The sequence below is a fragment of the Gekko japonicus genome, unplaced genomic scaffold (genome assembly GCF_001447785.1).
Source record: "Gekko japonicus isolate JY-2015 unplaced genomic scaffold, Gekko_japonicus_V1.1 scaffold452, whole genome shotgun sequence".
NCBI classification, from domain to species: domain Eukaryota; kingdom Metazoa; phylum Chordata; class Lepidosauria; order Squamata; family Gekkonidae; genus Gekko; species Gekko japonicus.
Window position 1 is genome coordinate 432,739 of NW_015167545.1, and position 10,245 is coordinate 442,983.

Here is a 10,245-nt window from a genome sequence, read left to right on the forward strand (position 1 = left end):
GGTATTTACCCAAGGGGGACCCACAGGGGCTTACACGGTTCACCATTTTACCCTCACATCAGTCCTGTGAGGCAGGTTAGGCTGAGCGTGTGGGACTGGCCCAAGGTCACCCAGCAAGCTGCTATGGCAGGGTGGGGATTTGAAATTGGGTCACCTGGCAAGAAGCCTGGCAGATTCAGCCTCCCAGCATCGGCTAGGCACCAAACACAGCAAGGAAACAGCCAAGGAGAAAACGTTCGCACAGGGCTTAGACGTAATCCTTTCCACTCCAGGGCCATCTCTGTAAGCAGGGCAGAAAGATCACCCTTCTCTGGGCTCAGAGGGAGACGACAGAAAGCAGAACAGAAAGCAGAACAGAAAGAGCCCTGTAAGTCACTTAAGCACAGAGTCTCTAGTCTTGCATTATTAATTTATTTCCAATCAGGCCAGAGAACAACTGGCAAGACCTGGTGGAAGGGGCCACCAAGTGACGGCTGACTTGTGGTGACCCCCTTAGGGTTTTCAAAGCAAACAGACACTCGGAGGTGGTTTCCCATTGCCAGCCCCCTGCACTGCAACCCTGGAGAGGCAGTTTGGTGTAGTGGTTAGGAGCACGGACTCTAATCCGGGAGAACTGGGTTTGATCCCCTACTCCACATGCAGCTGCCGGCGTGACCTTGGGTCAGTCACAAGTTCTCTCAGAGCTGTTCGCTCAAGAGCAGTCCTTGAAAGACCTCTCTCAGCCCCACCTATCTCACGGGGTGTCTGTTGTGGGGAGAGGAGAAGGGAGATTGCAAGCTGCTCTGAGATTCCTTCAGGTAGTGAACAATGCTCCCTCTAAGCTGTGGAGTCCTGTGAGCAAAAATTCTACTTTGTGAGCTGCTGGCATTAAAGTTGTGAGCGAGCGACTGGGCTACTGCATAAATTAGTTTGCTCTGGAGCCCTCCTTCCTCAGCTAAGAAGACAAAAATGTGTGAGCTGGAGGGTAAAAACTGTGAGCTAGCTTACACTAACTCAGCTTAGAGGGAACACTGGTAGTGAAGGGTGGGGTATAAATCCGGTCTCTTCTCCTGTTCCTTGGAGCTCTCCCATCCAAATACTGACCAAGGCCGACCCTACTTAGCGTCCAAGATCGGAGGAGATCAGGCTACCCTGGACCACCCAGGTCAGGGCAAGGTCTGGAAGGACCCAAAAGCTCAGCGGAAGAGCACCTACTTTCCAGGATAGACCCCTGGCATTTCCAGTTAAAAGACTGCAACCTGTATTGCAGGGGGAGGGTTATGGATTTCACAGTGTTATGCCCAACAGCATACAGGCTGTTCATCCCACTGGATCTTTGAAGAAAAGCAGGATAAAACTACCTTAAGAAAATAAGATTAAGAAAGCTGGGAAAGGTATCTCTTCGTCCGAGACACTGGAGAGCCACTGCCCAACAGAGAAGCCAGGCTGCCTTGGTGGCAGGCAGTCGTCCACCTTGCGGAACACCCCATCTGAGTAGTGTCACCAGCCTCCGTGTGGAGCTCTCCCAGAATTAAAACTGACTCCCCCTACTACAGAGACCGGTTCCCATGGAGAAAAACGGCGGCTTTGGAGGATGGACTCCGTGGTACACAGACCCTGCAGTCCCTCCCCAGGTGCCACCCCCAAATTGCCAGAAACCGCCCAAGCTGCAGCTAGTGGCCTCGACGCTTCGGCCATTTTGCAGAAGGCGCAAAACGGAAATGCTTCGGGGAAAGCATTTTTATAAAGGGATCAGAACTGCAGTAGGACGGGACGGCTCAGGAGGTCGCAGCTATAAAGAACGGCAATGTAGTCTGTTGCAACGGTTTACTGACTGTATCGCCTCCTAGTTTACTACAATGCCCTCTGCCTTTGTAGCCCCCCCCCTCTTCCTTATGAGTCAGACAGCTCATCTGCTGCCCCAGTCTGTCATCTGCATTGTTTTCCATTGTTTACTTGGATCCGGCCCATCTACTTTACTTGCCTCAGTTGATCATCTGCATTGCTTCCCACTGTTTACTTGGAGGTCTTTGCTGTCTGATTGAATTAGCTTTCTGTATTTGGTAATCTGCCTCGAGGCTCGGTGAGGAGGACTGTCAGCTGAAGTTAATAACAGTAGTACCTGTATGCGGAAGAGAGAGAAAGGCAGAGTCAGTCCTGCGGCCAGTAACCTCCTCCCAGACCGCAGGAGAGGACGCAGAGGCTCTCCTCCTGATATTGCAAGGCAGGCACTTCTGCACAACGGAGCCAAAGTTCCTCCCAAAGAGATTAGTAAAGGGCTGGATAACTCACACACGCGCCACACCCTGACAGAGGACTGCAGAGCCAGCTCTGAGGTCTTCAAAGCATCAAGATGAATAAGCGGGCAAGGAGGGGCCGGGAGGGGTAGGAGCCTCTTGCAGATGTGTGCGGCAGGCAGTAGTCAGATGCATTTTGCCCGGAGGCAAGGGCCAGGACACTGGTTGTTTCCCAGCTATGATTCAGATGGGCCGAATCTAAACACAACAGCCACGCCATACCTTCTATCCGGACCAAATGAAGCCATGCCAGCTGTCAAGTTTTACAGAATTCTTTCCCACGTGTAAGCATCCTATGTGGAAAAGCTGAGTAGAGATGCAGATGTGAATTGGTGCTAGTTGTCAGGTTGCACCTTTGATTTTCTGGGATGAAGCAGCAAAAAAGAAAATGGAAACTACTTGCAACCACTGGAGAGAGGGATTCCTGCCCAGTGGTCCCTCTAAGCTGAGTCAGTGTGAGCTAGCTCACAGTTTTTTAGCCTCCGGCTCACACCTTTTCGTCTTAGCTCAGGACGGCTCCGGAGCAAACTGATTTATGCAGAAGCCAAATCGCCCACTCACAACCAGGAGCTCACAAAGTTGAATTTTTGCTCACAAGGCTCTGCAGCTTAGAGGGAGCCCTGTCCCTGCCTTCCCAAAACAGGACTGAAAAGCCCACCCGCTCGGGCTATAGCAGCCTGTTCCCCATCAGCTCCCACTTCAAAGGAAGAGTCACAGTTTCAAGGGCGAAAACCCACAGAGGTCGCTCCTCTTTGCAAGGCCCCAGCCTCAAGTGGAAAATGTCCCTGAACGCCCACCAAGAAGAACAAGCCCAGTAACTCCTACTGCAGGCAAAAACGGGAGCCACGCAATTCCCCGTTCAGTCCACCGTAGGCAATCCCAAGCAAAGCTGCTCCCCGCCCACAAATATAGGGTGAACAGAACTGGCTCAAAAGTTGACCTTCCAAACCTGGAACCCACTGAGTGGCAAATGTGTGGCTGAATCACATGATGGGAATGGGGGAACCAAAATTATTTGCTTAGTTTTTCTCCACCTTCGTCTCCAGTGGAAACCAGAACCAGCTTACATCATGCTCCTCTTTTCCATTTTATCCTCACAACAACCCTGTGAGGCAGGTTCGGCTAGAGTGGGTGACTGGACCTGAAGACCACCAAGTGATCTTCCATGGCCGTCAGATGCAATGAGCACTTTCGAAAAGCTCTACCCTACCTTTTGCATTCTGTGCTGCTTTTCCACTTACAGGAACGCGCTGATGTAGAGGAACTAGGAATCGTGGAATCCCTCACCTGCAGCCTGAAGTGGCGGAGTTTGTTCTACCAACCCAGCTCTCTGCCTTCTCATTTGGCTGCACCAAATACAGACCCAGGCATCAGCAAAGAGAGCCAGTTTGGTGTAGTGGTTAGGAGCACGGACTCTAATCTGGGAGAACCGGGTTTGATTCCCCACTCCTCCACTTGCACCTGCTGGATGATCTTGGATCAGTCACAGTTCTATCAGAGCTGTTCTCTCACAAGCAGTCCTCGAAAGAGCTCTCTCAGCCCCACCTACCTCACAGGGTGTCTGCTGTGGGGAGAGGAAGGGAAAGGCGATTGTAAACCGCTCTGAGACTCCTTCAGGTAGTGAAGGGCATGGAATAAACACAATCTCTTCTTCTTCTTCATAGAAGATGGAGATGTCAAAAGAAGCATTTAAACATCTGCCAGCATCTCTCTCCCTGCCCCCACAATCCCTTGCAATTTCTGAACCCCCGCTCCATACAATCACGCTAGATCCCAGACCTGCACAGTTTCTACAAACCTTCCCTACCTGGGGTTCAAGCTAAGTTAGAAAAGGGTGGAGAAGCTTTAGTTACCTCAGTTACTTCTCGAATAAAAGCAATGGTTTTGTGACTCATTCACCCAAGCCTTCCAAACAGGAACACTTGCCAATCTGAATAAGATCAAATGGATTTTTAGTTAGGAAAGTTCTAGATATCTGAGAGCAAGGACTTCCACCAGCTCGTCTGGTGTAAATGGTTAAAGGGGCAGGCAAATTTTTCAGCCTGAGGGTCACACACCCACCTGCTTTTGAGGGCTCTGAGTTGGACACGGGTTCTTCCCATTTCTGGTAAAACAGGAAGAGTGGTCACTCAGTTCTGAGCCCTCACCAGCAGGTAAAGACCCAGATGTGGCTCTGGAGGGCACTTGGCCCTCATGCAGGGCCCATGTTTTTCTTTAACTGGGCAGCTAGTCGAAAGTTATGAAGCCCTTTGAGGGCCAGATGAAAAGCTCCCATGGCTAGACGTGACCCCTGGGCTGTAATACGCCCGTCTCTGGATTACAGCATCGGACTAAGAAAATAATCTTTTCCGAGCCTGTGAAATGTCAAGTCGTTGTTTGCTCAGGAGAAGCTGCCACCCAATGAGTTTTAGAAAACAAAACCCTCTCACCTTTTCTCAATTAAAAACCAGGCCTGTGTGACAAGGGAACCGGGCGGTCCTTCCAGACAAGGAGGCAGCGGAGGGCTCACTGCAGGCAGGCCCTTCCCCACCATCTCCCAGGTCCAGGAGAAAAGTCACATGCTTCCTTGCACACAGCCGCCCAGGAATGTCTCTGGTAAGCAAGGAGTCTCCACTCCCTTTAAAGGAAGAGAAAAGTGTAAGGTGACTTGATTTGTGCTTTCTGCACAGGCTCTGCAAAACTCGGAAGCAACAGGATATCAATGTCACCTCTTTGAAGCAGGAACGCAGCCGCTTCAACCTTTGCCAGCTTAAGCACAACCCAAACAAATCTCATGCATAATTCTAAACAGAATGCCCAGCTCAGCAGATCGAAACCTGGGCAAAATTTTGGCTGGATCACTCTCCAAACAGCAGGCAGAACATATGGCATAATCTGCTAGTCAGCAACAAGAGGGGGGGGGGGTTATAAGCACCACTCTTGCCTTTGCATTGACATTTAAGGAAACTACATGATCCTCCACAGAAGACAGATCTGGCCCTTGAGCCTCCAGTAGCTGAACCCTTGGATAGCAGATCACTTCCGCTCCAATCAGAAAGTCCTGGGAATAAACCTCCAATAAGCAGGAGGGAATAAGTGGAAATAAGGGAGCAGCGTTATCCTCCAGTTCAGTGTCTTTCCAGTTAAATTAAAGTCAGCCATTTACTCCAGAGTGAAGAAGTGCAGCCCTTTAAGTAGGTCACCCAAACCAACCTTCGCTTGCTTGTTCCATTCTGGCACACCTATGCAGATGAATCACATCAAAAGAACCATACAGAACCCAAACAACAAAGAGGATAAAGGGTTGAACTTGGACCAAAGAGATGGGCTCAGATCCTTACTACGCTACAACTGTCACCGGATGGCCTTGGACCACTGATCAACTACCATTCCAACCTACCTCACAGGGCTGTTGTAAGCCTAGATCAACCCCACCCCCTCCCATGCACATGACCCTGAGCTCCTCGGAGGAACAAACAAAACTTTAAATGAACGAAAAGGGTTTTGTTTTATTAATACTTTTTATGCTCCTTGTGTTTTAATACTGTGTTGTTAGCTGTGAGACACCTCGAGCAGGACTCTGAAGAGGCAGCACAGAAACATTCCGAATAAATAAAATAATCCATGAAGCATCCTGATTACTTAAATTAAAAGTTGCCACTAGTGGGGGGGGGGGGAGCAGGGAGAAAAGACTCTGCCTTTCACATTTTCAGTTTCTTTATTTCCCTATGATAGTTACATGCCAGAGTCATAAAATTTCATAATTTATCATCCCGTGCTTGTCAACTGCCCCCCCAACTAAACTTTCACCCAAGTATTCTAATAAATAAGCCAATTATAAATATGGAGATAATTACAGTTCACTGCCCAAACACAAGTTTTTGGGTGCGAGGGATGAAGGAGGAAAGGTTGCAGCACGAGCGAAGTCACATTTTAATTTCTGCAAAGTCTGGAATGACAACTGTCATTTTATTAAGTGCAGCAAGGGGCGGGGGAGAGAAGGTCCCCAGCTATTCTGGAAGAGAACTGCTGGATCAGGCCAAAGAGCCATCTAGCCCAGCATCGTTTCCCCAACCCAAGCTGGGGCCAACCAGATGCCTCTAATGGAAGCCCACAACCAAGGCAAGGACAGCAACAACTCCCCTGTTGTCTGTCCCCAGCATCTGGTATTGAGGTAGATTGTCCTTGAGCATGAAGGGCATGCTGAAGAACTCCCCTGTTCTGCGCAGCAGTTCATTTTGAAAGATATACTGCCTTTGAGCCTGAAAGTTCCATTCAGCATCATTGCAAACAGCAATCTATATATGACTCCTTCACAATTCTATCTAACTCTACCCCTTTAAACCGCCAGTTTGGTGTAGTGGTTAAGTGCGCGGACTCTAATCTGGGAGAACCGGGTTTTATTCCCCACCCCTCCACTTGCACCTGCTGATGTGACCTTGGGTCAGTCACAAGCTCTGGCACAGCTGTCCTTGAAAAAGAGCAGTCTGTGTCAGAGTTCTCTCAGCCCCACTCAACTCACAGGGTGTCTGTTGTGGGGAGGGGAAGGGAAAGGAGTTTGTAAGCCGCTCTGAGACTCCACGTGAAGGGCGGGGTATAAATCCAATCTCTTCTTCTTCTTCTTAAATCTTTATAAACCAGGAGTCACCACTGCTTATGCAGTGAGATGAGTTCTAATCCTGATCCCATATCCCTCCTTACACCTGGGTTCTCTCTGGGAACCACCTCTCCCCATTGCACTCACACACACATGCATGCACCATGGGCCAGAGGTGTGATGAAGATATTGATGGGCTTTTAAACGAAATCAACATTAAGCCTCACGGGCCTCCAACCTGCATTTATTACAAACAAAGCTAACATTAGCATCACCAGCCAGGTGCACAACATCTCATGTAGCAGAGTCTCTGATGCTGAATTATTTTTGGCACTGTTTTCTTTGATTAAGTGTAGGGTGTTTTTTTAAATTATTAATGTTGTTGCTTTTCTCTGTTAAAAAAGGGGCTTTTTAAAAAAACAGGCATCTTTTAAGAGCAGAGGGAGGAAGCTATTTCGGGACTGGTTTTTCTCCTGGTTTTAATTGTGTTTTAACTATCATCATAGGCTGCCTTGAACCACAAGGAAAGGCACAGTATAAAGTTTTAATAAACAGTAAATAAATAAATCCCTGAAGCATCTTAACGTTTTCAGACAGGCACAGATTCAGGTACAGGAAACAAAAACAGAAAGGAGCCTCGTGGGATCTCAAAGATATTGTACTTTGGTCACATTGTAAGAACAGAGGTGTCACTGGAAAAAACAATGACGCTAGGAAAAAATTGAAGGCAGCAGGAAAAAAGGAAGCCCCAACACAAGACGGATTGACTCAGGAATTAATACTGAATTCTGTAGTTTTAACTGGTTTTAAAATTGTATTGGATTTTATGTTGTTGTAAACCACCCTGAGCCCCACACAGTTAAGAAATCAAAATAAATAAATAAGAAAGGAAACCTGGACAGCCTACAGTTTGCAAGACCTGAGTAGAGCTGTTCACAACAGGACATTTTGGAGATCATTAACTGACTGGGTCACCGTAAGTCAGAAGCAACATAACAGCACCTAACACACACAATGTTTTAATAAATCATCTCCCTTATAAATAAAAGCCAAATGGTAGTGGCACTTCTCTAGAACATTCCACACGCTCCAAAATCAGTTCACTCTCTGATCTGTCTATCAGAGGGTCTCCCTACCCACTGGCTGCTTTGCCTGAGTCCTGCCTCCAACATTCTAAACATTTTGCTGTTCCTTCCCCGCCCCCATAGTCAGTCAGAACACAGAGGTTATTTGCATATGCAGCCTCACTGGCCTCTGCTGCGGAACACAGAGGTCGTTTGCATATGCGACTTGATTGGCTTTTGCCTCTAACGTTCTAAACGTGTCCAATCTCCAGGTGAGGGCTGGAGATCACTCAGAATTCCAACTGCTTTCCAGATGGCAGAGATCAGTTCCCCTGGGGAAAATGGTGGGCTCTGTATCCTTATATGCTGCTGAGGTGGCCCCCATATGACAGCCAATGTGACATAGCAGTCGGGGCTTCAGAGCACGGGAGAGGCTGCAGGTGTGTGGGGGGGTGGAAAGCTGAAGAGTGAGGGAGAAATAAAGGTAGGTTGATGATTGGCTGGGAAGAAGATAGGGTTGCCAACTCCAGGTGGGAAATTCCTGAAGATGTGAGGGATGGAGCCTGGAGAGGGTGAGGTTTCAGGAGGCGTGGGACCTCGGACAGGTACAAAACCATAGATTCCACCCTCCAAACCAACCATTCCCTTCTAGGGAACCATCGTTGCCAATCTCCAGGTGAGGGCTGGAGATCACTCAAAATTACAACTGTTCTTTAGGTAGCAGAGATCAGTTCCTCTGGAGAAAATGGTGGACTCAGTGTCATTATACCCTGTTGAGGTCGCCACAGCAAACTGACACTGAGTGTCCAAGGCCGGAGCACCCGCCCAGACCCTCTTTCTAGAGACCATTGTATTTATTTCCACAACGGGCCTTTTTCCTAGTAAATACATATTGCAAGCAACCCTAGAGCGCTCCTACACATCAGAAAGCTTTTTGCCAGAAAAAGACAAACACTGCAGGCAAATAATGATAATAATGACAAAATAATTGAGAGAATGAGGTGCCGGGTTCAAACCTCAACTCTACTATGTAATTATCCCTTAGGTAAGCCACTCTCTATCAGCCTCCAATTGACTATAAGGGGAGAATAACACTGCCTTCCCATGCAGGGCTGTTGTAAGAGTTACAAGATAACATGACAGAAGCATGGAAAACATCAAAAGCATTTTAGAAATACAAGGAACCACTAGAAAACACTACTAACATTAAAACAATAACATAGTATTGCACAGACGGAGCAACGGATTTGACAGTTTGAGAAGAGAACGAGGTTGCAAGCTGTCTGGAGCTGGGGAGGGGTTATGGAATCAGGGTATTCTAGTGGCCCTTTCTTACACACCTAGGGAAATGGTGATCACCACTTTGGGGTCCGGAAGAAATTTTTCTCCAGGCCAGTTTGGCCAGGGATCCTGGAGGTTTTTTGCCCTTTTCTGGGCATGGAGCAGGGGCCACTGGGGGTGAGGAGAAAGGTATTTGTGACTTTCCTGCATTGTGCAGGGGGTTGGACTAGATGACCCTGGAGATCCCTCCCAACTCTATGATTCTGTTAACTAAACAAACGTGTTTCTGTAACGTGTTGTAGATGGCTCTTATATCACTCGCGATTTTAAAGGACAGCAGCGCACGAACACGTCAAGGAAAGAGTCACACGAGCAGCAACCGACTACTAAACAAAATATCTAAAAACAGAAGTGACAAATAACATACAATACAGAAATGAACTAAGAAGAAAATGCGTTAAACGAGATAATTATCATAACGTCTAGCTACCGGTTTGGTGTGGAAGAACATCTCCCTGAGAGCCTCACCTGGGTCGCCCCCGTCCCGCCGCCCTGTCTCCGGGCCGGAGGCCGCCTCTGCTTTTCCTTCCACTCGCAGTCTCACTTCCCCCTCAGAGCGTCCGACTTCTGACAACCGGCGCGCTTGCGTCACTTCCGTCAACTAAGCAACGGGCGTCATTCGGGGAAAGGGACGGATATAGCCGTGCCTGGAGCAAAGAGATCCGTGAGGCTTCCGTAGCTCCCTACTTCGGGTTCCCTTCGAGATGGCAGGGGGGGGGAGAAGATGAAACAACAGAAAATGAAGGCTTCCACATTCGAATGGGGCTGGAGTAAAAATTCGGGAGAGCGTTGCCAGCCCTCTGTGGCTCTGTAGCGTCTCGCCGTGTTTCTCTGGGGGTGTTTTACTACTCAAAGTCCATTGGGTACCGAAGTGTTGGGATAGTTTCATCGAGTGTGTGACCCTTTGGGCTCCACAAAAAATATGTAGGGAGGTGAAGGGGCGGGGCGGCAAGGGGCCGCGCCTGTTTTGGTCAGCTGACAGGGGCGA

The 10,245-nt window shown here is 48.6% G+C and overlaps 1 protein-coding gene across 2 annotated transcripts in view; it reads right to left on the bottom strand.

Moving 5' to 3' along the window:
* The window catches only part of RABGEF1 (RAB guanine nucleotide exchange factor (GEF) 1), a 41,808-nt gene extending 32,015 nt beyond the window's left edge, over positions 1-9,793 (bottom strand). For both annotated transcript variants that reach the window (XM_015413638.1, XM_015413637.1), the window contains exon 1: positions 9,726-9,793. The gene's annotated coding sequence lies outside the window, so the exon portion shown is untranslated. The remainder of the gene's footprint in view (positions 1-9,725) is intronic.
* Between the last annotated feature and the right edge of the window lie 452 nt (positions 9,794-10,245).